Genomic DNA, 27,772 nt, shown 5'->3' on the forward strand with positions numbered 1-27,772 from the left:
GCAGAAGACATGAACAGACATTTCTGCAAAGACGATATCCAAATGGCCAACAGACAATGAGAAAGTGCTTAACATCACTTGGCATCAGGGAAATCCAAATCAAAACCTCAATGAGATACCACCTCACACCAGTCAGAATGGCTAAAATTAACAAGCCAGGAAACGACAGATGTTGGCGAGGGTGAGGAGAAAGGGGAACCCTCCTACACTGTTGGTGGGAATGCAAGCTGGTGCAGCCACTCTGGAAAACAGTATGGAGGTTCCTCAAAAGTTGAAAATAGAGCTACCCTATGACCAAGCAATTGCACTACTGAGTATTTTCCCCAAAGGTACAAATGTAGTGATCCAAAGGGGCACATGCACCCCGATGTTTATAGCAGCAATGTCCACAATAGCCAAACTATGGAAAGAGCCTAGATGTCCATCAAGAGATGAATGGATAAAGAAGATGTGGTATATATATACAATGGAATATTATGCAGCCATAAAAAAAGAAATCTTGCCATTTGCAACGACATGGATGGAACTAGAGGGTATTATGCTAAGCGAAATAAGTCAATCAGAGAAAGACAAGTATCATATGACCTCACTGATATGAGGAATTTGAGAAACAAGACAGAGGAGCATAGAGGAAGGGAGGGAAAAATGAAACAAGATGACACCAGAGAGAGAGACAGACCATGAGAGACTCTTAATCTCAGGAAACAAACTGAGGGTTGCTGAAGTGGAGGGGGGTGGGAGGGATGGGGTGGCTGGGTGATGGACATTGGGGAGGGTAAGTACTATGGTGAATGCTGTGAATTGTGTAAGTCTGATGAATCACAGACCTGTACCCCTGAAACAAATAATACATTATATGTTAATAAAAAAATTTTTAAAGAGACCCCAGTTAAATTTGAATTTCAGATAAATAATAAACAATTTTTAGTGTAAGTATATACATTGAGATATTTGGAACACAGTTATACCAAAAAATTATTTGTTTATCTAAAATTCAAACTTAACTGGGCATCCTGTATTTTATTCAGCAACCATATGTGTATATGGAGTTGGCATTGCAGGAGCAGCAGGTAGGCAGGCTGTCTGTATACTCATTTTGAAGCAAGGGAGTTAGTAGGCCATATGCCAGGGAGAGAACTGATCTCCCCACCAAACCAAGTCTCTACTGCTATTCTCAGCTTGGGGGCTACCATAAACATATACAAACATGATACTTTGGTTTGATGAAAAACCCTCACCTGGGATGCCTGGGTGGCTCAGTTGTTAAGTGTCTGCCTTCGGCTCAGGTCATGATCCAGGGTCCTGGGCTCAAGCTCCACATTGGGCTCCCTGCTCAGTGGGAAGCCTGCTTCTCCCTCTCCCACTCGCCCTGTTTGTGTTTCCCTCTCTCACTGTGTCTCTCTCTGTCAAATAAATAAATAACATCTTAAAAAAAAGAGAAAAAAAGAAAAAGCCTCACCTCAACTTAGGGCCCTTCTTTTTCCCTTCTTAATTGTTCCCAAGACTCTGCTTTTCCTCATTCATTGGTACCCCTTTGGGGATATTTTAAAAATATTTTATCAAGGATAAAAAGGATATTTTAAAAATAAGTAAAGGTTTAAATTTTAAGTCCATCTAAAGATGGACTAGGATTTTTAAAAAGGGTTGTAACTTGCTTCTGGCCAAGATGAAGTAACAGGGATTGAATTTACTCTCCTTCCTAAATAATCAACAGACAATATATTTTTGAAAAACCAGTATTTTTCAAGATGTTGGACATCAGGTAGTAAAAGACAAAGATGGGAAACAAATGAAGTGAGTGCTACAACTGTCCCAGCTTATTGCCTAGAAAGAAATGCCAGGCTGTGGGGCGGGGGGAATCCAATAAAGAGCTTGGTGTTTTCTCGGAGGTGAGGAAAGAGCTAGGAATCCAGGAAGGCCAATGAGGCTAAATTTCACAGGGCAGAATATTGGAGAGCTGAGTAGACAGGGTGTTCTAAAGATCTGCCAAAGGTCTCCCTTGGGTATTCGGTAGAGTACTGATCAGTGCATGCATGTGAGTGGCTACTGAGGCTTAGGAAAGAACCATCCAAAAACAATTAGAAGAAACAGTGTTTGGCATTAACACAACTCTGGGGGTTATGCTTGCTCCTACATGCCAATCTGGAAAATCTCATTCACAGGGCATTGAGTAGAGCATGCAGTAGTTCTTTTATCAGTATTGGGAAATACTTAGCCCTAGTCTGATAACTGCTCCAGTCCTAACAAATCATAAAAGCAAATCAGAAAAGTTCAAACTATTTTCAAGTACCTTAACTGCATCCCATAGCAGAGTTCAAGAATATTTATGATAACATAAAAATATCCAGCACCTAATAAGGTAAAATTCATGTATGGCATCCAATAGAAAATTCCCAAGCATGCAAAAAAAGCAGGAAAATATGACTCATATTGAGGAGATAAATCATTTAAAACCAATCCAGAACTGAAACAGATGTTAGAATGAGTAGACTAGAACAATAAAATAATTATTATAACTGTACTCCATATGTTCAAAAAGTTAAGTAAAGACATGTGAGATATAAAAGACCCACATTGAACTTCTAGAGATAAAAATTACAATGTCTGAGATGAAAAATATATTAGATGATAATAATGGAAGATTAGACATTGTAGGAAAAAAGATTAGTGAACTTGAAGACATAGTAATAGAAACTGTCCAAATGAAACTCAAAGAGAAAAGAGGGTATAAATAAAGAACAGAGCATTACTGAGCTTTAGGACAACTTCAAAGGCTTAATATGTGTGTAATTAGAGTCCCTGTAAAATGGTAAGGAGCAGAAAACACACTGAAGAAATAAAAGCTAAAAAATTTCTAGATATAATGATTATTACAAACCCACAGATTCAAAAATTTCAGTAAACTTCAAGCACAAGAAACATGAAGAAACTATACCAAGGCAATGTTATAATCAAATTGCTCCAAACTAGTGATAAGACAAAAAATATCTTAAAAGCAACAAGAGGAAAAAGTTACATTATGTATAGAGGAACAAAAATAAGGATTATAGCAGATTTCTTGTGAGAAACAACACAAATAAGAAGGTGGTAGATCAATATCTTTAAAGTACTGGATGAAAACAAATGAAAAACTTGTTGACCTCACCTTCTGTACCCAGTGAAATTATATTTCAGAAACGAAAGTAAAGACTTTGTTAGACATACAAAAGCTAAAAGAATTCATCATCAGCGACCTGCAATACAAGAAATATTAAAGGAAGTCCTTCAGACAGGAGAAAATGATACCAGAAGGAAATACGGATCTACATAAAGGAATGAAGAGCACTGGAAATGGTAAATGGGTAAATAATATAAGATTTTTCTTATTATTATTTAAATTTATTTAGAAGATAATTAGCTATTTAATAAAAATAATAACAATTGAGTGTGGAGTTTATAACATAAGTAAAAGTAAGTCATATGATAATAGCACAAAAGAGAAGAGAAGAGAAATGGAGGTATACTGCTATGACATTCTTATAATATGTGAAGTGCTATAGTATTACTTAATATTATTAATTAATAATATTATTTAAAGGCAGATCATGATAATAATGTACACTGTAAATCTTGAATCAACCACTAAAATAATGAAACAAAGAGTGATACCTTAAAAATGAACAAAGGCGATAAAATGGAATCTAGGAAATACTCCACTAATCCCAAAGAAGTTTTTTTAAAAAGAGAGGAAAGGGAGAACACAGAATATATGGCACAAATAAAAAGCAATGAAAAAATAATACACTTAAATCTAATAATATCAATAACCATATTAAATATAAATCATCTAAACACCACAATAAAAAGGCAGAGATTGTCAGATTGGATTTAAATCCAAAACCTGACTGTATACTCCTTATAAGAAATGCATTTTAAATATAAAGACACAAACAGATTCAAAGTGAAAGGATGAAAAATACAATGCCAACACTAATCAAAAGAAATCTGGAGTGGTTATATTAGTATCAGACAAATTAAATTTCAGAATAAGTAAGTTCTAGAATAAAGAATGTTGGGGTGCCCAGGTGGCTCAGTTGGTTAAGCATCCAACTCTTGATCTCAGCTCAGGTCTTGATCTCAGGGTCATGAGTTCAAGCCCCACACTGGGCTCCATGCTGGGCATGGAGCCTACTTAAAAAAAAATTAGAAGGGCACCTGGGTGGCTCAGTCGTTAAGCGTCTGCCTTTGGCTCAGGTCATGATCCCAGGGTCCTGGGATTGAGCCCCGCATTGGGCTCTCTGCTCAGTTGGGAGCCTGCTTCTCCCTCTCCCTCTGCCTGTCACTCTGCCTGCTTGTGCTCTCTCTCTGTGTCAAATAAATAAATAAATAAAATCTTTAAAAAAATTAAAAAAATAGAATAAAGAATGTTAACATGGATAAAGAAGGTCATTCCATAATGATAAAAGGGTTAATTCACCAAGAATATATGAGCTTATGAACCTAACATGAGGCAAAAACTGACACAACACAAGGATTAATAGAAATAAATAAAGCTGGAGATTTCAATAGCCTTCTCTTGATAATTGATAGAACAAGTATACAGAAATTCAATAAAGATATGAAAGATCTAAACAATATTATAAACAAACCTGATCTACTTGACATTTATAGAATAGTCCACCCAACCACATTAGAGTATATATTCTTTTTAAATATACATGGAACATTTACCAAGATAGAAAATATTTTGGGTCATAAAACAAGTTTCAATAAAATTGAAAGAATTCAAGCCATACAAAGTCTGTTCTCTGATCATAATGAAATTAAGTTAGAAATCCATAACAGAAATATCTCTGAAAAATTCCCAATTATTTGGAAAGTAAATAAGACAGTTCTAAATAATCCACACATAAAGGTAGAAATAAAAAGTTAGGAAATGCTTTGAATTGAATGAAAATGAAAACATAACATCTAAAAATTTGGTGAAAGCTGTTAAAATAGTACTTAAGGGAAATTTTATAGCACTAAATGCCTATACTAGAAAAGAAAAAAGAATCTCAAATCATTCAATCAATCTCAGCTTCTACTTCAAGAAATGAGAAAAAGAGGGCGCCTGGGTGGCTCAGTTGGTTAAGCGACTGCCTTCGGCTCAGGTCATGATCCCAGGGTCCTGGGATCGGGTCCCACATCGGGCTCCCGGCTCAGCGGGGAGCCTGCTTCTCCCTCTGACCCTCTCCTCTCTCATGCTGTTTCTCTCTCGCTCGCTCTCTAATAAATAAATAAATAAAATCTTAAAAAAAAAAAAAAGAAATGAGAAAAAGAAAGCAAATTAAACCCAAAGTAAGTGGAATACAGGAAAAAATAAGATCAAAGCAGAAATCAATGAAACAGAAAACAAGAACTATAGAGAAAAATCATTCTAACAAACACTGGTTCTTTCAAAAGATCAATAAACTTGATAAACCTCTAGCCATGCTGACCAGGAAAAAAAGAGATAAGACACAAATTACTAATACTGGGAGCTGAGAAATTATGTCACTATGGATTCTACAGGTATTTAAAGGATAAGATATCATACACAACTTTATGACAATACATTTAGTGACTTAGATGAAATAGACCCATTCCTTGAAAGACACAAGCTACCAAAGCTGACTCCTGAAGAAATAGAATATCTCTGTATCTATTAAAGAAATTGAATTTGTAGTTAGAAACTTTCCCATACAGAAAACTCCAGAAACAGATGACTTAATTGGTGAATTCTATCAAACATTTAAGGATGAAATAAAAGAAAATATAAAAACCTCTCCCAGAGAATGGATGAGAAGGGAAGACTTTCCAACTCATTTTATGAGGCCAGCATTATTTTGATACCAAAGCCAGATAATAACATTGTAAGAAAACTACAGATCAATATTCATCATGAATGTAAATGTAAAAATTCTGAACAAAATTTTAGCAAATCAAACTCAACATTACATAAAATGGATAATACATTGTGACCAAGTAGAATTTATCCCAGGAATTCAAGGTTGGTCTAATGTTTGAAAAACAATCAATATAATTTGCCATATTAACAAATTAGTAGAGAAAAATCATATTATTGCAATGAAGGTAAAAAAAGCATTTAACAATATCCAACACCTATTGGTAATAATTCTCAACAAACTTTGAATAGATGGAACTTGCTCAACCTGAAGAAGGGCAACTGTACAAAGTCTACAGCTAACATAAAACTTAATGGTAAAAAAAAAAAAAAAAAGCTTTCTTCCCAAATTTGGGAACACTGCAAGAATGTCCAGTCTCAGCACTTCTATACAACATTGTACTGGAGGTTCTAGCTAGGGCAATCAAGAAAAAAAGAAGGGAAAGGAAGAAGAGAGAGAGAAAGAAAGGGAAAAAAGAAGGTAGGAAGCGAGGAAGGAAAGAAGGAAGAAAAGGCAATTGAGAATGGAAAGGAAGAAGTAAAACTAGCTTTATTCACAACCAATGATTGTCTATTCACAATCAATACAAATGTGGAAAATTTGATGAAAATGTGCAAAAACAGCTAGTAAGTGAGTTTAGTAAGGTAACAGGATACAAGATCGATATACAAAAATCAGTTGTTTTCCTATTTATTACTTATGAATAATCAGAAATTAAAATTTAAAAATTCTTTTTAAAATAGCATCAAAGATATGAAATATTTAGGGATGAACCTGTGAAAAGGTGTGAGAGACCTGTACAGTAAAAACTATGAAACACTGCTAAAAGAATATAAAAAGACCTAAATAAACAGAGAGAAAAACCATGTTCATGGGGCAGAGATTTCATATTGTTAAAATGTCAATTCTTCCCAAATTGATCTATGGACTCAATACAATACCAATCAAAATTCTAGGAGGTGTTTGTGTAGAAACTAACAAACTGATTCTAAAATTCACATGGAAATGCAAAGGACCTAGCAGAGCCAAAACTTGGAAAAAGAAGAAGAGTTGGAGAACTTACACTATTTGATTTCAAGACTTATTATAAAGCTGCAGTATTCTAGACATAGTGGTGTTGGTGTCCAAGATAGACAAATACATCAGTGGAATAGAATAGAGTCTAGAAATAGGTCCACACATTTATGGAAAACTGGTTTTTGACAAAGCTATAAAGGCAATTCAGTGGAGAAATGATAGTTTATATATATATATATTTAAAGCAGGGGCTTCAACTCTTTCATTTTATTAAAATGGCACATAAATATTAAAAAAGCATACTGATCACTTCATATAGCTATGAGCTCCCATGTGTGTTGCTGAGAATGTCTATGTGTAAAAAAAATAATAAATTTTGATCCATACTACATGATATATACAAAAATTAATTCAAAATGTATCATGAGCCTAAATGTAACCCCTAAAACTTATTATAAAACTAGAAGAAAACATTGGAGAAGACCTTTGCAAACTTGATTAGGTAAAGATTTCTTAGATATCAAAAGCACAATTTATAAAGGAAAAAAGTTGATAAATGAGACTTCATCAAATTTTAAAATGTCTGCTTTTTAAAAGGTACTGTTAAGAGAATGAAAAAATAAGACCATGAGAAGACATTTGAAAATCATACCTCTTATAAAAGACTTGTAACTAGAATATATAAAGAAGTCATACAACTCACTAATAAAAAGACAACACAAATTTTAAAAGGGCAACAGATTTGAATAGACATTTCTTCAGAGAGGATATACAAATGGCCAATAAGCACATTAAAAGATGCTCAACATCATTAGCCATCAGGGAAATGCAAATCAGAGCCCCACTAAGACACCACTTTATACACATTACATGGCTACAATCAAAATGATGGACAATAACAAGCCTTGGCAAGAATGTGGAGAAATTGGAACCCTCATACACTGCTGGTGGGAATGTAAAATGGTGCAGCCACTTTGGAAGACAGTCAAGCAGTCCCTCAAAAGGTTAAACATGGAGTTCCCATATGACCCAGCACTTCCACTCCTAGGTATAGACCCAAGAAAAATGAAAACTTGTTCACACAAAACTTGTGCATGGATGTTCATAGCAGTATTATTCATAATAGTCAAAAGATGGAAACAACCCAAACTTCCATCAACTAATGAATGAATAAACAAAATGTGGTCTATCCATACATTGCAATATTATTCAGCCATCAAAATGAATGAAGTACAGGTAGGTACTACAACATGGATGAACCCTGAAAACATTACACTAAGTGAAAGAAGCCAGTCACAGAAGGCCATATATTGTATGACTCCACTTAGATAAAATGTCCAGAATAGGCATATCCATAAAGACAGAAAGTAGGTTACTGGTTGCCAGGGGCTAGGGATATGGGGAATAGGAAATGACTGTTTAATGAAAATATTGTGGAATTAGGGGCACCTGGGTGGCTCAGTCGGTTAGGTGGCTGACTCTTGATTTTGGCTCAGGTCATGATCTCAGGGTTGTGAGACTGAGCCCTGCATCGGGCTTCGGGCTCAGCATGGAGTCTGCTTGTCCATCTCCCCACCCCCGCCCCCACCCCCACCCCCTCCACGTGCACTCTCTCTCTCTTAAATAAATAAATACAATCTTTAAAAGAAGAAAGAAAATATTGTGGAATTAGTGGTGATGGTTGCACAACTTTGTGAAAACACTAAAATTACTGAACTGTATACTTTTAAAGGGTGAATTTTATGGAATGTGAATGATACCTCACTAAAGCCATTATTTAAAAAAGAAAAAATGAATCTGGGTTATTCTGGGTTATTTCCATTTTTGTTTAGATTTTTGTATCTTTTTTTTTGTATTACATAGAATCTTTGGACAATATGAGTGGGAGGGAAGAGGGACAGTGCCATCCTAATATTACTGTATGGAATGACCTTGTGGAGCTGAAATGCAGTGTTTTACTATTTTTCAAAAATCTCTAAAAGAGACCTTTTATTAAAACAAGGAGCCTGAGGCAGACCTCATTGGAATGGGTTCAGAAAACTCATGGTAAAGCGTTTGAGCACTGTGGGAGATGCAAATGCATTGGCAATACATGGGTCCAGCTCCCACTACACTCACACTGGTTGGACTGTGTGAACTGTATGCCCAGGTGAAAGCAGCTTTGTCCCTGAGAAGAAACAAGGGGAACAGGATGGGTTTTTCAGCCATCTTCCCCCTGCTTTTGCTCAACTTGACCATTATGCAATGAAAATACCCAAGTCCATCAGAAAACCTGAGAGGTTGTTAAGGACAAGGGTGGCTCACCTGCATAGTAGAGAGTGGGTACTGGACTTGGGGGTTAGAGTCCCAGCTCTGCCACTTTCTAGCTGGGTGACCTTGGGAAATCCACACAGCCTCTTCAAGCCTCAGTTTTCTCTTCTGCAAAATAGGAGTAATAACATTTACAAGGCTGTCTATGGATTCCCACAGAAGATGTATGTGATTTGTGAAAGTGCTTGACAATGCTTGTTTGGTTGCATCTGTATGTGAAACTCCTGTAGAGTCATTACTATAATGTCCCCCAAATAGCAAGTTTTAAAGAGTCTAAACCACTCATGTCCCTCCACGTATCACACATGCCAGAACAGTATTTAAATACTGCCAGGTACTCCATTTACCACAGTAAGAATGTGTGGAGCATATACTCTGTAACAGGGTCTTCTCACATTTTCTCATTTAATTCCTGCAACAACCCTATTAGGTAGGTCCTTTGGGCTTCCCATTTCATGGGTAAAGAAATTAAGACTCAAAGAGGTTAAATGATTTAATCTTTCATGCCTCAAAGTAATGGAGAAAAGAGAAATTGGCAAGTGTTTGAACAGGAGGCAGAAGAAAGCAGTGATTAAGTGCATGGCCTGTCTGAATCTCAGCCCCACCACTCACAAAGCACTTGTCTTGGAGTCAGTTGTCTCATCTGTAAAAGGGGATGATAATGGCATCCACCTCAGTTGGTATTAAAAGGATGAAGTGAATCAATACACATAAGACACAGAGAACAGTGGCTGGCACAGAGGATTAGCTATGCTCAATAATTCACGACAAAATAATTTAATCATTTATGAGACATCAAAAATTTTAGGTTGATGATAACTAATATAACCTGTCTGATGGACTTCTGTGTTTGCTCACCACTTAGCTGTTGCATCATATTGGGATTTCTTTTGGATATTGACATGTTTTATGACTACCTCTCAGGCCACCAAAAATGGCTTTGCCCTCAAAGTACAGGCTAGTCACCCTTGTCTAGGGTGGACAGCCTTTATACCACCTCTCTGGAACCTGGGGCCCAGAGAGTGCAAAGAACCTGTATAATGTGACACATCAAAGGTATGACCAAGCTCAGACTGGAAGCCAGGTCTCCATTCATCTAAGCTCACTTAAAAGCCAGTGACCGGGTGTAGGATTGGGAAGGACTTGAGGACTGTGGGAGTACAGTGAGCAGCTTCTCCTAAGAGTCAGTGAAAGCTGTCAAGACATCTTTCTAAGAGAGGTAGGTGATGTTTGCCTTGGTTCTTTGGCAATCTGCTGACAAGAAAACCTCTGCATGGTACTTCTGAGAATGTTTTTGGACAAAAACAGGGATACTAAATATCTAGTTGATAGAACAAAGAGGGGGCAATAAATGCCTTTTGGCACATGTTCATGGAGGTGTTAGGGGCTCAATCACTATCGCAACTGTGTAGATGTGCCATGGCCTGCCAGGGTCCAGGCAGTGTGAACAGAGTGGTGCTTGTGTCTGGGTAGTGGGAGGGTTCTGCCTTAGGACCTACTTCCCAAAAGGGCTGGGGTGCTGGCACTGCTTCCCAAGGGGTCTAGGTCAGGGAGGTGGGAAGCTGTTTTTTGGTTTCTCTTACCCAGGAATTCTGCCTCGACAAACAAGGTGCCCACCGGCCTGCACTCTTTTGCTCTTTTCCCTCTTCAGGCTTTATAAAGTTCCTCAGCTTTGACCTGGGTCCAATGTTCCAGACCCTGCCTCCTCCTCAAGCTGGCTGGCTGGGCACCAGGGAGCCAGCAGGGAATGTTTTTGGATCTTGAGCATAGGAGGGGGATGGTCACTGTAACAGGGATGCTCTGAGCTCACCACCTAGTACCTCTAGTACCACCAATTCACTGAGACCCTGGGCCGAGTCTGAGCCTGCCCCTTCCCCACGGCTCAGCTGCCCATCTACAGAACAAGGGGGTGAATGCAAGAGCCTCAGTGATCCTAGAAAGTGAGGGCAGGGAGGGATCTTAGCGGCCATGGAACCTGTCATTGACAGATGAGGAAACTGAGGCTCAGAGAAGTGGAGGGACCAATCAAAGTGACTCAGAGCACAGTTGGTTGAGTGTGACCTGGGCTCTGGGCTCTGTCTTGACTCCCATGGCAGGCTGCCCTTCCAGCTGGTACCCCTGAGGACTCCACGTGTGCTTCCAGCTGACCTGGACAGGACCTTGGCTTAGATGGGGGCTACTCCTCAGGAACAACTCTCCCGGGTTGCCTTAAATCCATCCTGGAAATAGGCAGGCTGGGCTCACATAGAACTCTCCAGGCTTCATTCTGACCAAGGCTGGAGCCATTCAGGGAGTCACAGAGGATTCTCCCCCCACCTTCTTTCTCATTGTATCAATACTCTTCAGCCAAGGCACCCACTCACCACCTTTCTGGCTGGCTGGCTCCTCCTCTCAGCTCTCCCTCTCCTCTCCCTGGCTCCTGCTCACCTGCTCTGGCTCCTCCTTGCCTGCTTCTAGCCCCTCTTAGCTCCCCTGCTCCTCTCAGCTGCCCACCCCGGCACTTGGTCTCGTTCTTGGCAAGCCTTCGAGGCTCTGCGGATCTGAGAATCTCTGGCCTCATCAGACAGAGCAGAGACGCAGGCAGGCTGCGCTGGCAGCGGCCCAGACCCCAAGGGGTTGGAGGTCTTGGGACTTGGGCCCCAGTGTTGAGCTGGGCCTACAGCTGCCTCAGAAGATGTCACAGCAAAAGGAGCAGCCTGGCAGGGTGGGGGCCTAAGCTGCAGGGACCAGGCTACCTGAGAGACTGGGGCAAGCAGGCAGGCAGGAGATCAGAAGCTGCTCGGATCCACAGGTGGCCTCACCCCACAACACCATGTCTACACAGACTGAACCTCTGTGCCAAGATGAGGGCTGCATCTACATAATATGAGGCTCTGCCAGGTGAAGCCGGGCCCTCTAAGGAGATGCAGATGTTGTCCACGCAGGAGCCCCCCCTGCCGCAAGGAAAAGAGGGCTACGTCTCCAAAGGACAAGACTCTGCAAAGAGATGCAGGTGGCATCTACATGGAGCCCAGCCCAGGAGGTCCCTACACGGGGCTGGGATCTGCCAGGAGAGGCCGGCAGAAGGAAGAGAACAGCGCCCCCCGCTGGAGACACGGGCATCGCCAACACCAGGGACTGTGGCTCCTCCTCGGGATGCAGACTACCACTGCATGGACCACGGCCCCCGCAGAGAACTGCAGCACCTGCAAATGTGGCTCTTCAGGACCTCTGCGGGCTCTCCGTGGCACACAGCTTTTTGCACGTTGGCGCTTGGCTGGACCAGCCGAGTGAAGCTTCATAAGGAGATGCAGGTGTGTGCATGCAAGGAGGCCCAGTGGAGAGGTTCAGATGAGGCTGCAGCCACCCAAGACAAGACTGTGTCTGCCCCGGATGAAGCTGCATCTGTCCTGAATAAGGTTGTGTCTGCAGAGAATGAGGTTTCATCTGCAGAGAATCTGGCAGCGTCTACACAGAACTACAGAGCCTCCACAAAAAAACGAGGCTTCTCAAGAAACTGCAACCTGTACCAGCACAGGCCAAGCCCCTGCCCGCATAAGGACACCAAACCATCCTGTGGAGATGCAGCCTACATCTACAGTGTGCATGGCTCCCCTGGGCACCACCACCTGGATCAGCACAGAAACCCCCTCTGCAGTGAATTACAGCCAATATAAGGATGAGCCAGGGCTGCTGGTGGGTATGTAGTCTGTGTCTACATGGAGTGTGGCTCTAAGCTGGACCATCATGGAGCAACACTTCGCAAGTGCACTCCAACTGCTCATTGCCAAGCCCGGGCTCTATTGCCAGTGTCGCCTGCCTTCACAGCCAGCAGCTGGATAAAGCTCAGAACTAGCCATTGCAAGGGAAAACTGGCTGCGCCGAACTCAACCAGGGATCTCTGTGGAGACTCACCCTATGTCCACACCAAGTAGAGCTCCTCAAGGAGCTGCAGCCCGGTGCAGGAAGCAGAAAGAGCCTCTGCGAGGGGTCACTGGCTGCATCCACCCGCCCCCAGGAGTGCGGCTCTTCAGGGAAGTACAGCCTGGGTTGGCAGAGCAGAAGGGGGTGCTGCTAAGGGTTGCTGGCTGATTCTACCTGAACCAGGGCTCCAGCTGGAGGCTCAGCCCATGTCCACATTGAGCCCTGATCAGCAAAGAGCTGAATGAGGGCTCATTGAGGCCTCTTCCAGGGGACACAGGCTGCATCTTAACAGAGCACAGGTGCATGTGCTAAGAAACAACATGGATCAGTGCAGCCAAACAAGCCTCCGTGTGGGACCACTGGCAACATCCCAGTAGAGTGGAGCTCCAAGTGCAAGTGCAGGACACACCTACATGCAACCCAGCTGGGCCATCCTCCAGTCCCAACCCCTTATATCCCCAGCCACAGGCCGCTGGACGGGCACTGCCCATGTGCACGGCCTTGCGCAGGGCTGGACCCAGCCCTCCCAGTCACTGGATTTGCTGTGCTCCATTCTTCTCTACCATTGCCTGCGGGACTCTCCCCCTGACACCCCATTTTATCCCTGCCCCCTCTCTCGGAGTTTCATGCCTGTCCCCAGGGCCACTATGCAGTTCCTCTCTGCTGGGTTGCAGAAGCCCGACATTCCCAGATTTGGACAGAGTACCACATATAGGCTAGGGTACAGAGCCGATACCTTTGAGCAAACCTTTCTGCAGGGCTTAATCTGCAAAAAGTCTTCCTAATCTGAAACACCACCAGCACCTGATTCCGTTTCTGTCTGGTTGGGAGATTCTGGATTCACAGCCACATGGGGAGTGGCTGTGTGGGTCCAGAGACCCTGGGCAGCATTTGGACAGGAGTGGGTGTGGCAATAGGAATGTTCCCAGCAGAAGGCACCCCATGGAGAAAGGCCCAGGGGTAGGAAAGCATGGACTATTTTGAGGCAACAGCAAGCCATGTATGTTTTCTGGAATGTGCTTTGTTGCGGCTCCTGGGCTCCCTGGCACTTTGCATTTCCACATTCGTCTCCTGATGCCCACTGCCATATTGTTCTCAAAGGTGGAGCTCCTCCCAGGTGCCCCAGCACTCCTCCCATCTCCTCTCCCTCCACAAGTCCCAGCAACCCGCAGGGCTCCAGTTACTCTCTACAGTGGTGCTGTCCAATAGAAATTTCTGCAGTGGTGGAAATGTTCCATGTCTTCACTGTCCAATACAGTAGCCATGAGTCCCATGCAGCTGTTGAGCTACCGGGGATATGGCTAGTGTGAGTGAGGACCTGAATTTTTAATTGTAATTAATTGTTTCTTTTCTATTTCAAAGTTGTGGTAAAACATATATGATATAAAATGTTCCCTTTGAGCCATTTTTGGCACACAATTCAATGACATTAATTGCATTCACAGTGTGTGCATCCATCAACTCATCTATGTCCAACACTTTTTTATCATCCCAAACAGAAACTCTGTACTTAGCCTTTTTAAATTAAAATTAGTTTACATTTAAATGGTCACGTGTGGCTAGTAGCCACCACATTGGACAAAACAAGTCTAGAAGCCAATGATCACCAAATCAACATCCCCAGCCTAGACCTAACCTCTGCCCTGACCTCTAGTCCTGGATATCCAACTGCCTCACAGGCACCCCCACCTGAGTGCCCTACAAGCACCTCAAACTCCATGAACTTTCCACAGTCGAGCGCAGCATCTCCACCCCCACCGCCTAGTACAGTTCCCCCTAGGCTCCCTTTCTTACAAAATGGCACCCCCAACCACCCAACAGCCTGAGTCAGAAACCCGTGAGTCATCTCAGATATCTCCCATTTACTTTGCTTCCACAGCCAATTATTTCTGAGCTCTGCCGATTCTCCTTCCTTAAAGCATCTCATCTGGGCTCCATCTTCTCCCTCCCTGTTGCCATGTCCCAGGGCTGGCTCCCTCCTCCACACTGTCTGACCCGGACTCTGCTCCTCCCAGCCCTTCACCACCACACCCCTGCCCCACCCAGCTTCCTGAGCCCTGCTGCCAGAGGCTGGCTGGGCTCCCAGACCCTGCCTCCAGCACAAGAGGCTCCCTAGAGCTGCAGGGCCTCATTATTCAGAGGCTGCTGAGCCCCACTCCTCCCACAGTGTGCAGAGCCCAGAGGGATGCTCTCTGTGAAGACCAAGACCTTGGCAAGCTTAAGAAGATCAGGCTTCTGGGACAGCCTCCCAGGCTAGCCAAGAGGTGGTGGAAGAAGGCTTCCACAGCGGGGGGCGGGGGGCGGGGAACGCCCCACAAATTGGGACTCAAAGTCTGGCACTGCCACTGAATAGCTGCTTCGGTCTCTCATCTGTAGGACAGGGATGATTATCTTCCATCCTTCACTGTGCTGTGAGGACGAAATGAAGCAATGCAGGGGAAGGGGTGTGACGTGTTGTAGGAGCAGAGGCATTGGTCCCAGCGCTCACAGGTGACACGAGGCGTTGGAAAGTGCTGTGGCACCAACTTGGAGATTATTCCAAGAGGCTACAGACTTGTCAACTGGAGTTCAGAAAGGGCCAAATGCCCTCCAGGAAAAGGGGCCAAATGAGGTCACATACAACTCTTGTTTCCAGAAATGCCTTGCCAAGCTCCAGGTGTTCCCTGGGGGATGTCAGCTTGGCTAATGGGCAAGCGCCCCCCCGCCCCGCATCCCCTGCAGGGAGGTTTCTGTTTGTGGCCCTTTATCACTCTCGATCCTGGGGAGTTTAGAGGGCTACTTTGGGCCTGCTGACTGCACACTGCTTGCTGGGCACTAGGTGGTGGCTACTGAAGGACTTCTTTCTCCCAGAGCCTGGCTGGTGGTCATAAAGTCATTAAGAAGGAGTGAAGCTTTTACTTAGAAAAGAATAAAGAAATTCTGCATTTGAGAAAGTGAGTCATCAGCATTAAATGTCTAGCTGAATCTTCTGGTAGCAAAGACAGCTTTTTTCCTGTAGGTTCATTCTGCAGGCAGCCAGCATAGCATCACTTCTGCCACATTTAGTGAAAATGCAGCTCTTCCCAAAACCAGCTCCCCGGGGGGACTGCCCTCCCCTTCGATGATTTCTGCACAGGACAGACAACAGGATTCCAGAGGGTGGTCAGGCCCTTCTTACTGGAGAAGGGGAGGTGGGCCAGGCTACAAGGACCTCTGTTTTGAAGACCCTGTTTTCAACCGTGGGCTAAAGTGAACAGTGGTCAAAAGCCATGCCTTTGGTCAGGCTTCTGTTTGCTCTTACCCACTGGGACCACAGGCTGGGACTCTCCCTTTGAGAAGGCCTGGGGCTTGACAAAGTATTTCTGGACATGGAGTTTTATGTGGCCTCACTTCCATGGCGGGGCATAGAGCCAGGGGGCAGGGAAAAGATGACTAATAAACAAGTCCTAAATATGGACTCCCAGATTGGCTTGGCTTAGGCCTTAAACATCACTTATCCTCCCTTATGTTATGGGTGGGGAAACTGAGGCTTTAACAGAAGCAATTTGCCGAGTGTCCCTACACACTACGGTAGCCATGCATTTCCCATGCTAAACAGGGCTCCTTTCCCTGAGAGCTGAAGAGGCCGTTCTCCATGAAGGCTTCCCCATACTGGCCCCTTGGTGCCTTCCTGACTAGTCAAGCCACAGCCCCTACTGGGAGTTTTCTTTTTCTTTCTTTTTAAAGATTTCATTTATTTATTTGTCAGAGAGAGAGAGAGAGGGAACACAAGCGGGGGCGGGGGGGTAGGCAGAGGGAGAAGCAGGCTCCCCATGGAGCAAGGAGCCCAATGTGGGGCTCAATCCCAGGACCCTGGGATCATGACCTGAACTGCAGGCAGGCACTTAACTGACTGAGCCACCCAGGCATCCCTACTTGGAGTTTTCTGCTTCCCTCTAACTGCACGCACACCTGAGATGAGCACTCCAAGGGTCAAGTTGCTCTATTTGGTCTGCCTTTCCTGGTAATTGCATCCATGAAGCTGATGGAGTCAGCTTGCCAGATCATGCGCTCATTTCAAAGACCATCCAGGGCCCTGCCTCACACTTGAGAAAGCAGGCGCTTGGCAAAGACTGGGAGTGCCACACCCAAAGGTCCCAGGAAACACCAGGTTGTTGGGCAAATCAGGCAGGCTGTGCCCAGCAGGCAGAGGCCAGACTGTACCCCTCAGGCCCACCAGCCTGGCAGGGATAGGAAAGTACTGGGGATGCAATTTGCCCTCACTCTAAATGCACCTGGAGTCATGCTGTGGGGTCTGGTGATCCACTTGCTTCAAAGTGTTGGAAAAGATGGCTTTTGAGCTAGGGCTGGCAATTTCTTCTTCCTTAATTGCCAGGTCTACTACAGTCAGTGGATTCTAATCACAGATGTACATTTGGAAAAGTAAGGGGATATGGGGCAGGAGAGGAAGCAAGAGAAAGGAACTCGTCATTCCCCTAGATGCCAGTCAGGGCAGCACCTATAAACTGACCTCAAGGTATGACTGAAGAAGCCCCCACTCAGCTGCCCAGCCACCCAACTGTCCCAAGCCCCTGAGGCCTCCTCTGGATTGGCCCCCTCCCTGTTTGCCCCACTGCTTAGCACATGTTTGGTGGGGTGGGGATGGGGCAGAGGGTAGGCACAGAAATTGGCTTTGGAGCAGGTTTCCCGTGGGTGATTTTGGGGCCCCTTGCTGGTTGATGGATGCTGGAGCCAGAAAGGCCTGTTTCTAACCACACATCCAGAGAGGATGATTTCTTATCATGCGGGAGGGTTCAAGCAAAGACTAGACCGCCGTGTGTCAGGGAATACCTGCCAGAGCTGGGAGGCTAAAGGAAGGATGCTACAGGGCCATTTGTCCTGGGATGCTGGGATCGCTCAGCTCCCAGGGCCAGAGCCAGCTCTGTGGCTAACTGCCAGCTTTGGGTTCTACAGTCCCCAGTATGAGGCTGGGTTTCCATGGATCTCTACAGGTCATCTTGCCCCAGGGCTGTCCCGTGGCCTCCCAGGGCTCTCTGATCCAGTGCAGGGATAGGGGTGGCAGGCTCTAGCCCAGGCCCTTAGGTAAGGTGGTCCGGGCCTACCTTGTGACATGTAAGAATAACCAGAGCAGGCTCCAAAGGACTCCACAAGCCCGGGGCAGCCTTGGGGTTCCCAGCCACAGTGGAAGCTCTGGACACCGTGGCCTTGCAGATGTCAGGCTGGTCTGCAGGGATTTGCTAAACTATGGGAGTGGGTGCCCTCGGCGTTCCACTCTTCTCTGTCCTGTCTCTCTAGCTGTGGCTCCCATCGCTCTCCTCACTGGGGGCTATTGACTGCCTGGTGGGAACCCACTTTCTTGCTTGCTTTCTCACCTTCTTTTCAGTTAACACATTTTGGCTTCAGTACTCTCTTCACAAAGAACTTCTGTCATTGGCAGCCACAAGACACATTGCTTCTTCTCTTGCCAGCCTGAACCAGGTATGAGATGCTCCTTCTTGGCCTTGAGTTCATGTACAGCTTGGGTAGGCTGGGGAAAGCCCCCCGCCCAAGATGTCCCCATCCTAAGCCCCAGAACTGTAAACAGGTTACCCTATATGGCAAAGGTAAATTTGCAGATGTGATCAAGTTAAGGACCTTAAAAGATGGAGATGATCATGGATTATCTGGGTGGGCTGGGTGTAATCACAGGGGTCCCTAAGAGATGGAGGGGGAGGCAGATGTGTCAGACATGGACATGTGATAATGGGAGCTGAGCTCGCCATGACGCCCCACAGGCTTTGCAGATGGAGGAAGGGGCTACGAGCCAGTGGGTGCAGTGGCTTCCAGAAGCTGGAAAGTGCAAGGAAGCAATGCCCACTAAGGCTTCCAGCAGGAGTACAATCCCACCCGCACCTTGACTTCAGCCCAGTGTGACTCATTTTGGACCTCTGACCCCTAAAACTGTAAGATAATAAAAGTTCGCTATTTTAAGCCATGAAATGCATGGTGACTTGTTACAGTAGCAGTAGGGAACTGACTCATTGGCTAACAGTCTTTAAGCACCAATCAGACACATAACCATCAGCAGTCACTGAAGCAAGGTGCTATATGGACAGAGTCGGCAGGCAACCTAAGTTTGATCCCAGCTCCTCCACTTCCTGGGACTGGAGCCTTGGGTAAGGCCACTCCACTTCTCTGAGCCTCAGTTTCCTCATTTGAAAATGGCAAAATAAAAGCACAAGCCTGAGGTCCACAGCTTAGTTAATAGTCTTGTACCAGCATTGATCACCTGCACCAAGGTATGTTGTTAACATTAGGGCACCTTCTCTACAATAATGTCCAATTTGAATATACTTATTTCTTTCAGTTAATTTTAAATTATTTAAAAAAAATTTAATTACTACCCTTAAGGATACTGTCAGAACCATAGGTAAGTTCTTGGCATGCCAGAGCCTGCTAGAGCCTGCTAGAGCCTGCCAGAGCCATGAGATGACCCACTACCTTCAGAAACATTCCAGAGAAAGCCCCAAAGATACACTTTCTTCATGGGTGATCCCATCAGAAACACTGAATGTGCAAGAAGGAAAGGATACAATACTGCTCAAGATCCTTGCCAGGTTTGGGTTGTATTGAAATAAATTAGTGTCAGACACAGCCCACGGGAAGAGAGATGGGTGCTCATGGAGTACCTTCTTCTGGGGGAGCTTTCTCACCTTCTTTTCAGTTAACACAGGAAGTGGTCTGCATTCAGCAGCCTCTTGGACAGCTTGAGACTTGCTGGCATAGCCCCTGGCTACCAGGGGCTCCTGGGCCTACAGAGTTTAGAAAGCACTGGTGTAAAGCAGTGCTCCCCACATGTACTTTCAGTGCTGTCATTTATGCCGTCCTAGAGATACTGCAGAATGTGAGGGGAGCTCCAGGAGGAGGGCCCTGTCACCCCACCAAGCCTCAGCTCCAGGCACACTAACCACACTGTTCCCCACCCTCCCAGTCACATTTGGCCCTCGCCAATCCCCACCCTATCCTTCCCAAATAGAGGCACACGGCCTCTTCATCTGGAAAAATGTCACCCCTTTCAGCTACTCTCCTAAGTCACCTTCCTCAAGCTGAGTGAGCCAATCCTCATTGGAGCCCCCGGTCCCACCCTGGCACTCAGCATGGTAGACCACAGATGGTGGGGTCCTCAAGGACAGAGCCCAAGTCTTGGCCCCCCAGCTCCTGAGCCAGGGACTAAGGGAGAGCTGAGCCCCAGCCACTGCAGAAGCCCAATTCAGGAGCTCTCTTCGGGGCTACCTTTCATTGGTTGCATTAATAGGTGAGGATCCAGGAGTGAAATGAGACAGATTTCTATGTATGGCAGGACTAATGCAGGGGCTTTTTATTGCTGATTACAAAAATAGCCCACATGTGTGGACGCCCCCTAGGGATGGATGATATCATGCTGGTCTCTGTGGAGTCTGCTGAATTTTGGGGAGAAGTCACATTGTTATTAGCTATTTTGACTATGCAGAGGGAGGAGTCCTTGGTGAAGAGCGAGCGTATTATCTTCCCACCTTCCCAGGTCCCAGAGGCTGCAGGCTCCACTAGCAAAGAGCGAGCTCCCAGTTACCTGCCATCTGCTCCAATCCTGGGGCCTCTGAGAGCAGTAGGTTGGCCTCTGCTTCCTAGGAGTCATGCCATGGCCTTCCTGATACCAGTGGGGCTCCCCATCCATCTACTCTCAGAGCAGAAAGGAAGATGCTCTCCTCGGGGGCCCTGTGAGCAGACTGGTGCTCAGGGACCTTCCCATAATGCATCTCCCACCACCGCAAAGGTGAAGCAGGTGAAGACCATGTCGGAAAGCCTTGGCAAACACCAGTTCCAGCTCCGCTGAAGAATGGAGAGTCACACGGTGGGGTCCCTGCTTTAAAAGAAACTTGGTCATGATAGGGGCCGTGCGGCTGCTCTTCATTTTCCTCCCTCAACTAATGGCTTAAAATGCACATGCTCTGCCACTTCCAATAGACCTGGCCGGGTTGAACATATTTTCCCAGATAAATCAATCCCCGGCAGCCATCCCCCAAGATGAAAGGGGGGCACCAGACTAAACAATGTTTGTAGGAAAGACAGGAAGTGAGCTTGCTGCCCCAGGGTTGTGGGACGAGGGAGCTTGTCCCTGAGGAGAAGCCCCGGCTCCCAGTGTGGCCATGGGACGGCTCTGGCGCTAGATAACACCATCCCACCTTTCTGTGTGTCCACCCTGTTCCACCCTGCATCCACCAAGGATGAAGCAGGGGACAAGCTCTAGGAGAAAACACTTGCGGCATGACTCTCCCCATCCACGACTCATAACTACCGCTGCTCTTTGGATGGGACTTCACATGGGGGTGGGGAGCTCGGACTTGGAGCCACGGACCTGACTTCCAGACTCAGCCCCTTGCCAATAGGTTGGGTGACCCCAGGCAGCCATTCTGCCTCTTCTGGCCTCCTCTTCCTCCTGGTCTTGCGGAGATGCAGCCCCTGGTCAGACCACCTCGTGGCCGCCCCCAAAAGAGCTATTGCCCAGGGCCCTGCTAGGTCCTCACTGGCCAGTATTCTGGCATGGCAGGCCTGGAAGGGCCCTCAGAGATCAGCTACTCCAATAGTCCCATTTTACAAAGAAGGCAACTGAGGCCCAAAGAAGAAAGGGATTGGCCTGGGGTGCCCCCAGCCAAGAAACTACTTCCTTTCATTTCTCTCTTTTTTAAATTAAGCATTTTATTTGAAGTAGAGTTACATGCGGTTTTAAGAAAAACTACAGATCCACATGTACTCTTTGCCCCCAGTAAGACAGATCCCATTTTTGCAAGTGAGTCTGAGATGGGGGAGGGGTGTGTGTGCATGCGAGTATAGGGCAGGAGGGAGCTAGGAAACTAGAAAAGGCTATTGTTCATTGAAAGCCAGATCTGATATGCTTTATTTCAAGCTGAAACTACAAAAAGAACCTTCCCTCTCTTTTGCAGCCTCCAAGACTATTGAGAAAGTGAGTTCTGAGTAGCCCGTTTTGCCCATTTACCCAGTTGGTTCCCCCCAGGCCTTGTCCCATCTCCCATGCACCTCTCTGCTCCTATCCCCACTTCCCTCCATATGAAGAATGGGAGGCGCCCCAGATGGAAGCCGCTGGACAGGTCTGCGTGCTGCAGGCAGTTCCTCCGCCCTCAGAACCAGAGAGGCCCACTTGGCTGCGAATCAGTGGTTTTCTGCAAAAACGTCACTCCTCTCCTGTACCCCTCTCCCTAGGGACACCAGTGATTTCCACTGTCTGTTGTTCGTCAACAAGACCAGCTCTTAACTGTCAGGCCTGGATAGTCAAGCCTGATCTTTATTTTCTCTCAAATTCCTATGTGCCAGCAAGTGATTTGAGTTCATCCTGACAAATGACAGCACTTAAGAAACATTTTTGGCAAAAACAACAACAACAAAAAACCAGTATGGTCCTCTCTTCCTTGAGGTGAATAGGCACAGTCCCTTTGATAGCCTCTTGAGTATGTGTATTTCTGGTTCTCGGAGCTAGGGGCAGTTAGCTTCACCCAGCTTTTGTAGAATCACTATCATAAGCCAGCTCCTAAAAGAGGCTCCATATAGCGCACCTAATTTTGTTAAGTGTTCCTCAGGTCAAGCTTTTTCCTTCCCAGTTGCAGGGAAAGCTGAAAGCACACTCCAGGGTAAAACAAGAGAAGCAAGACGACCAGACCACTGGAGTGGGTGGCTGTGGAGTGCTGTCCCTCACACCTGAGAGAGAAGAGAAACCCGCGCAGATGTGGGAGGTCGAGGCCCGTCCTGTGCGGGACAGCGGGGGAGGAGGCAGAGAGGTATTTAGAGAAGGAGACCAGCCATATTCATGCCCCCTGGCCCGAACAGTCTAGGACAGTGCTGTCCAGTGGAACTTCCTGTGGCAGTGGAAATGTTCTTAATCTGATATGATGGGTACTAGCCATGTGTGGCTAAGGAGCACTTGAAATAGGTGGATTTTTAATTGTAAAAGAAGGGTAGGCTGCCTCAGACCTGGGAAGGGAAGGGCAATCCAGGCCAGGGCAGGGCAGAGAGAAGTAGAGGCTGCTACGAGGGGAGTCTCAGGTAGGCCAGAGGGAGTAGATTAAGTCATGAGAGAAGAGTCTGGGCACACAGGCTACACAGATCACAGAGGCCTTCGGAGGTCGCATCTGGCTTGACACTGAGCCTCCAGGACACAGGGGTCGTGGAAAGCTTTGATCAGGGAGCAACATGGTCTGAGCTGTGCTGGAACAGTACGGACAGTGGGAAACCAGGAAGAGGCTTGAATGGCTCATTCTGCCAGGCCACTTGGGGAGAAGCCCTGGGAATCCATAGCCCTGCAAAACTCCCAGGGAAGAAGAGCCAAGTGGAGCCCGCCTTTGTGGCGGTGTGGTCAGCTGGGGAGGATGCTGACACAGCCGAGCCGCCGTTGGCAGAGAAGTGGCACTAGCGAGCTGCTGGTCCCCCGCGGCCTGTACCTCCTGAACACCAGAGGAAAGTGCACCGTGGCTCCTGCTGCTACTGCAGGCTTTCTCTTGTGAAATTCGGGGCCTAGCAAAGTCTTTGCAAGCACCCCAAGCCAAAGGGGACCATGGGCATCTGACTTCTGCACCGGACCTGGGCTGCTGGAGGCAAACTGAGTGCCCTCTGCAGTTCTCTCTTGTGGGCTCTCTTTAGAGAATCCCTCATGGGAGGAGAGAATGGTAAGGCCCCATTTCTCAGAGGCACAGGGACAGGGGGAGGCAGAGGTGGGGATCCCAGAAGACTGGGCCCTGGCACTGGAAAGAGACACGGATGGACTGGTGGCAGGAGCCCCATGTCAGGCGGTAGGGGGAACAAGAAGTAAGTTCAAGAATTGGGTCCCAGGCTTGGACTCTGCCTCCCTTCCTGCCCCATCTCCCATCAGAGGCACCAAAACTTCTGCCTCCTGTGTTCCAACTGCCCAAGCGTAGTCTGCGTTCTGCCTCAGGGCCTCAAGACTGGGAACCCCATCTGACAACATGCCAGGTCCTGTGTGCAAATGACGTAGGAGGCTATGAGAGCCTGGGCAGGTGTGCAGGGAGCAGCCTGTGGGAGAGACTGAAAAGGCCTCAGTTTACGTGGCACAAAGGGCTGGGGGCCAGGAAGCCTGGCAGTGCTTGAGGCTCTAGAAGATACTGAGGATGAAACCGAAGGGACTTTAGCCTCATCGTTTCCCTAAAAAGGGCAACTTTTTAGAAATTAGCACTCCTCCCTGGCACTCCCATTGGACAGCTTAAAGACAGGTGCTCCTGGGGAACTGTCTTCCTCTGCACACCCTGTCTGGGTGGAAGGTCTGCAGGCAAGCCTGCAGGGGCCTGGATCCTCAATAGGCTTGGCATGATGCCTACATGGCATGAGCTCTTATACTCTGGTAGCAAGGCATGCATTTATGGGCTGCGAGAGCCAAGACTTTTGATAGGTCGCTGGGGAATGGGCCTCACACACATCTAGAATGTTCTGGTTGGTGCCAAGGTATTTTGTGATTTTTGTCTCATAATCAAATCACGCAGCCCAAAATATAAGCAGTGTGCCAACTTCTAACATGAGTATCACTTTACCCTGGTAACAAGTATGATCACTTAAGAAGTACAATAAATAACACATTTGTGTACCTGCTTTTTGCAAATTCCACAAGACACACACAGACTGAGAGCCTGTCAGAGAGGGAGGAGACCTAAGGGATCTTAAGGCCAACCTCTACACTTTTGGGATGGGGGAGCCGAGTTCTAGAATAAATGAAAATACGGGCGCTTCCTTTGAATTTGGATTGTACCTTATCATTTACAAAACCTTCACACCATCTCTTGAACTTTCGTTTCTGCTGTAGGAGGCAGGATATGCAGTGGATTAGAGCAGGTAATCAGGAGTCAGACCCCATGAGTTAGAAACTTACTCACTGTGTGAGCTGGGGCAAGTTCTTAATCTCTCTGAGCCTCAGTTCCCTCTTCTGCAAAATGGGGACAATAATAGAACCTATCTCTTCAGGCAGTTGTGAGCGTTCAATGAAATAACACATAAAATGTGTTTATAACAGTATCCGGCACACAATCTGGACTAAAAATGTGTTGGCTATTATTTTTTTGATCTTATCAGTAGTCACAAGAGCCTTCTGAAGTGAGAAGAAAAAGATCATGAGCCCATTTGACAGAGACTCCCTCATGGGAGGAGATAATGGCAAGGCTCCATTTCTCAGAGGCACAGGGATAGGTGGAGGCCCCCTCTTTCCAGAAAGTTGAGGCTTAGGGAGATACAGTGGTTTGCTTGATTTTCTATAGCTTGTCAGTGGTAGAGCCGGGAATCAACCCCAGATCTTTACACTATGCCCAGAGCCCTTTCAAGTGTCAGACTGACCATATCCTGTGAAGACCCCTCCTACTTGCTCACCACCTCATTTATAAATAAAATCAAGGAAACACCTCTCTTTTTTCACCCCAGTTGCGGTAAGAAAAACACCATTAATAATCATACTTCTCTACACATCTGAAGTGGCTTCCAACGCAAACACAGATTAAAGAGAGTGGTGGAACCTAACTTTTGAGTGGCAGGTCAGAAACATGCAGAGAAGGGAGAGGTCTTTTCACTGAGCTGCTGGGTGAGACCACTGGCACCCAAATCTTGGCTCTGAGCTTCCTGGCAGTCAGAGCACAGGAACGATGGGGCCAGATTCTGACCAGCACTGTCAGTAGGAAAGTTTCTGGATCAAGCATCTGAAGTGACCAGGGATGGCAGGGGGTGGCAAGACAGTGTTACACTATTCCTAAATCTGACCCATGGCTGGGCTGCACAGGAAGAGGAAAGGGAAGCCCATACCTGCCCAAAGTCTCCACCCTTGGGATGCTATGGTCATGCAGACCCAGGCCTGCCCTGGGGACATCTGTGCTGGAGATCTCAGAGGCAGCTAGGTCATATCAGCTGTCCCCAGCAGAAATACTTTTTAAGGTAGGCATGTGATAGGCCAGGCCCAACAGGGCTGCAGAGGTCAAGGAGCTGGAAAGTGCTCTTTCAGGAGACGGTCAGGCCAGAGCAGCACAGAGAAGGGGGCTGTTGGCATCAGTGAGGAACAGAATGGAGTTAGTTCGAAGAGTAGCAGGAGCTCTGTCCTGGTCTGAGCAGGCAGGTGTGCAGGGCTATAAGGCTCAGCAGTTCTCTGCCCCAACACATGCACCTTCCCTCAGCGATCTGGCCCCTGGATGCCCAAGCACCATTTCACCTATGTCATCACTGGGGACGAGAAGACACTGAAGAGCTGGAGAGCAGAGACTTGGGCGCCTTTTAAAAGCACTGCTTCATCAAAACACACACATACTGTTCTGGGTTGAATCGTATCCCTCCCCAAACTCAGATGCTGATGTTCTGAACCCTAGTACCTCAGAGAGTGACTGTATTTGGAAATAGGGTTGTTGCAGATATAATTAGCTAAGTTATGATGTGGTCATACGGGAGTAGGGTGGACCCCAGTCCATTATGATGTGTCCTTATAAGAAGAGGAGAGAACTACACACAGTGAGAATGCCATGTGAAAATGAAGGTAGAGATGAGGGTGAAGTCAAGGAGCACCAAAGACTGCAAGTAAACCACCAGAAGCTAGGAGAGAAGCATGACACAGAATCTTCTCATAGCCCTCAGAGGAAACCAACCCTGCTGACCTCTTGATCTCAGACTCTGGCTTCCAGAACTGGGAGACAGTACAACTCTGTTGTTGAAGCCCCCCAGTTCATGGTACTTTGTTATGGCAGGCCTAGGAAACTAATATACGTGTTCGCATGTGTGCGCGCACGCACACACACACACACCCCTCCCCCCCCACACACCCTTCTTATAGGTACAAATTCCCTTTTCCAGTCCTGCAACACAGAGGAGACACATGCCCTAAAGAAGCAGGACACATCAGGGGTTGAGCATGTACGAAATATTAGCTGGGTTTAAATTAATTTCCTATTAAAAAAAATCAACTTCCCATTCATATTTTACATTGATGCAGATGCATAATAAAAACAAACATCTACCTTTCTATAAATGCTCTACAGACTCAAAGGCGCCTTCACATTCACAGTATCGCTTAAGTCCCTGTCACCACAGGGTGGTGGGTACTGCTGTCTTGAGCTTGCAGGGGAAGAAAGGACAACCCACAGAGGTGGGAGGCTATAGGACTAGGAAGCAAGGGGCAGAGTCCAGTCTCCTCTCTGCCAGCCCCGAGTGTGAGTATTCCCATGCTCTGGTGTGGGGGCAGGGCCGGGAGAGGGCAGGCCTCATCATTTTAAGAAAAATCCACTTAACTTCTTAGTGCTTCTCCCTTAGTGTCTTCCCAGCCAGCTTGACGGCATTCTGCCTACTTCAGTTCTGATGATCTTTGCCACCTTGGAACTACATCTTCCTTTCCACTGGTTCCAATTGTCTTCCTAACTTTATCCTGGGACAATCCTCTCTCCTAAGTGGGAAACACTTGACAGGAATCAAAGCCCTTTCATGTTCTTTTTCTCATTTTCGACTCACTGAGCTCTGAGAAGGCAGGCAGGGCATGTGCTCCTTCTCCTTACCCTTGTGGCAAAGAAAGGGGAGAGTGGTTTCCCATCATTACTGAAGTAGTTCGGGCTCAAATTCCAGTTTTCAAGTTCAGTGTTATTTTTATAGCAATGAGTTTTGAT

At 46.2% G+C, this 27,772-nt stretch overlaps 1 long non-coding RNA gene across 4 annotated transcripts in view; it reads right to left on the bottom strand.

The window, feature by feature from the left end:
* Positions 1–27,772, bottom strand: part of LOC115943001 (uncharacterized) — a 204,248-nt gene that overhangs the window by 53,038 nt on the left and 123,438 nt on the right. For 3 of the 4 annotated variants that reach the window (XR_014141171.1, XR_014141170.1, XR_014141169.1), the window contains exon 2: positions 9,228–9,341. The exons of the other annotated variant lie outside the window; for it this stretch is intronic. This is a non-coding gene — a long non-coding RNA (uncharacterized LOC115943001). The remainder of the gene's footprint in view (positions 1–9,227; positions 9,342–27,772) is intronic. 4 annotated transcript variants of the gene reach the window in all.

Source organism: Leptonychotes weddellii, chromosome X (assembly GCF_054177405.1).
Source record: "Leptonychotes weddellii isolate Sample4059 chromosome X, ASM5417740v2, whole genome shotgun sequence".
In the NCBI taxonomy this organism is placed as follows: Eukaryota; Metazoa; Chordata; class Mammalia; order Carnivora; family Phocidae; genus Leptonychotes; species Leptonychotes weddellii.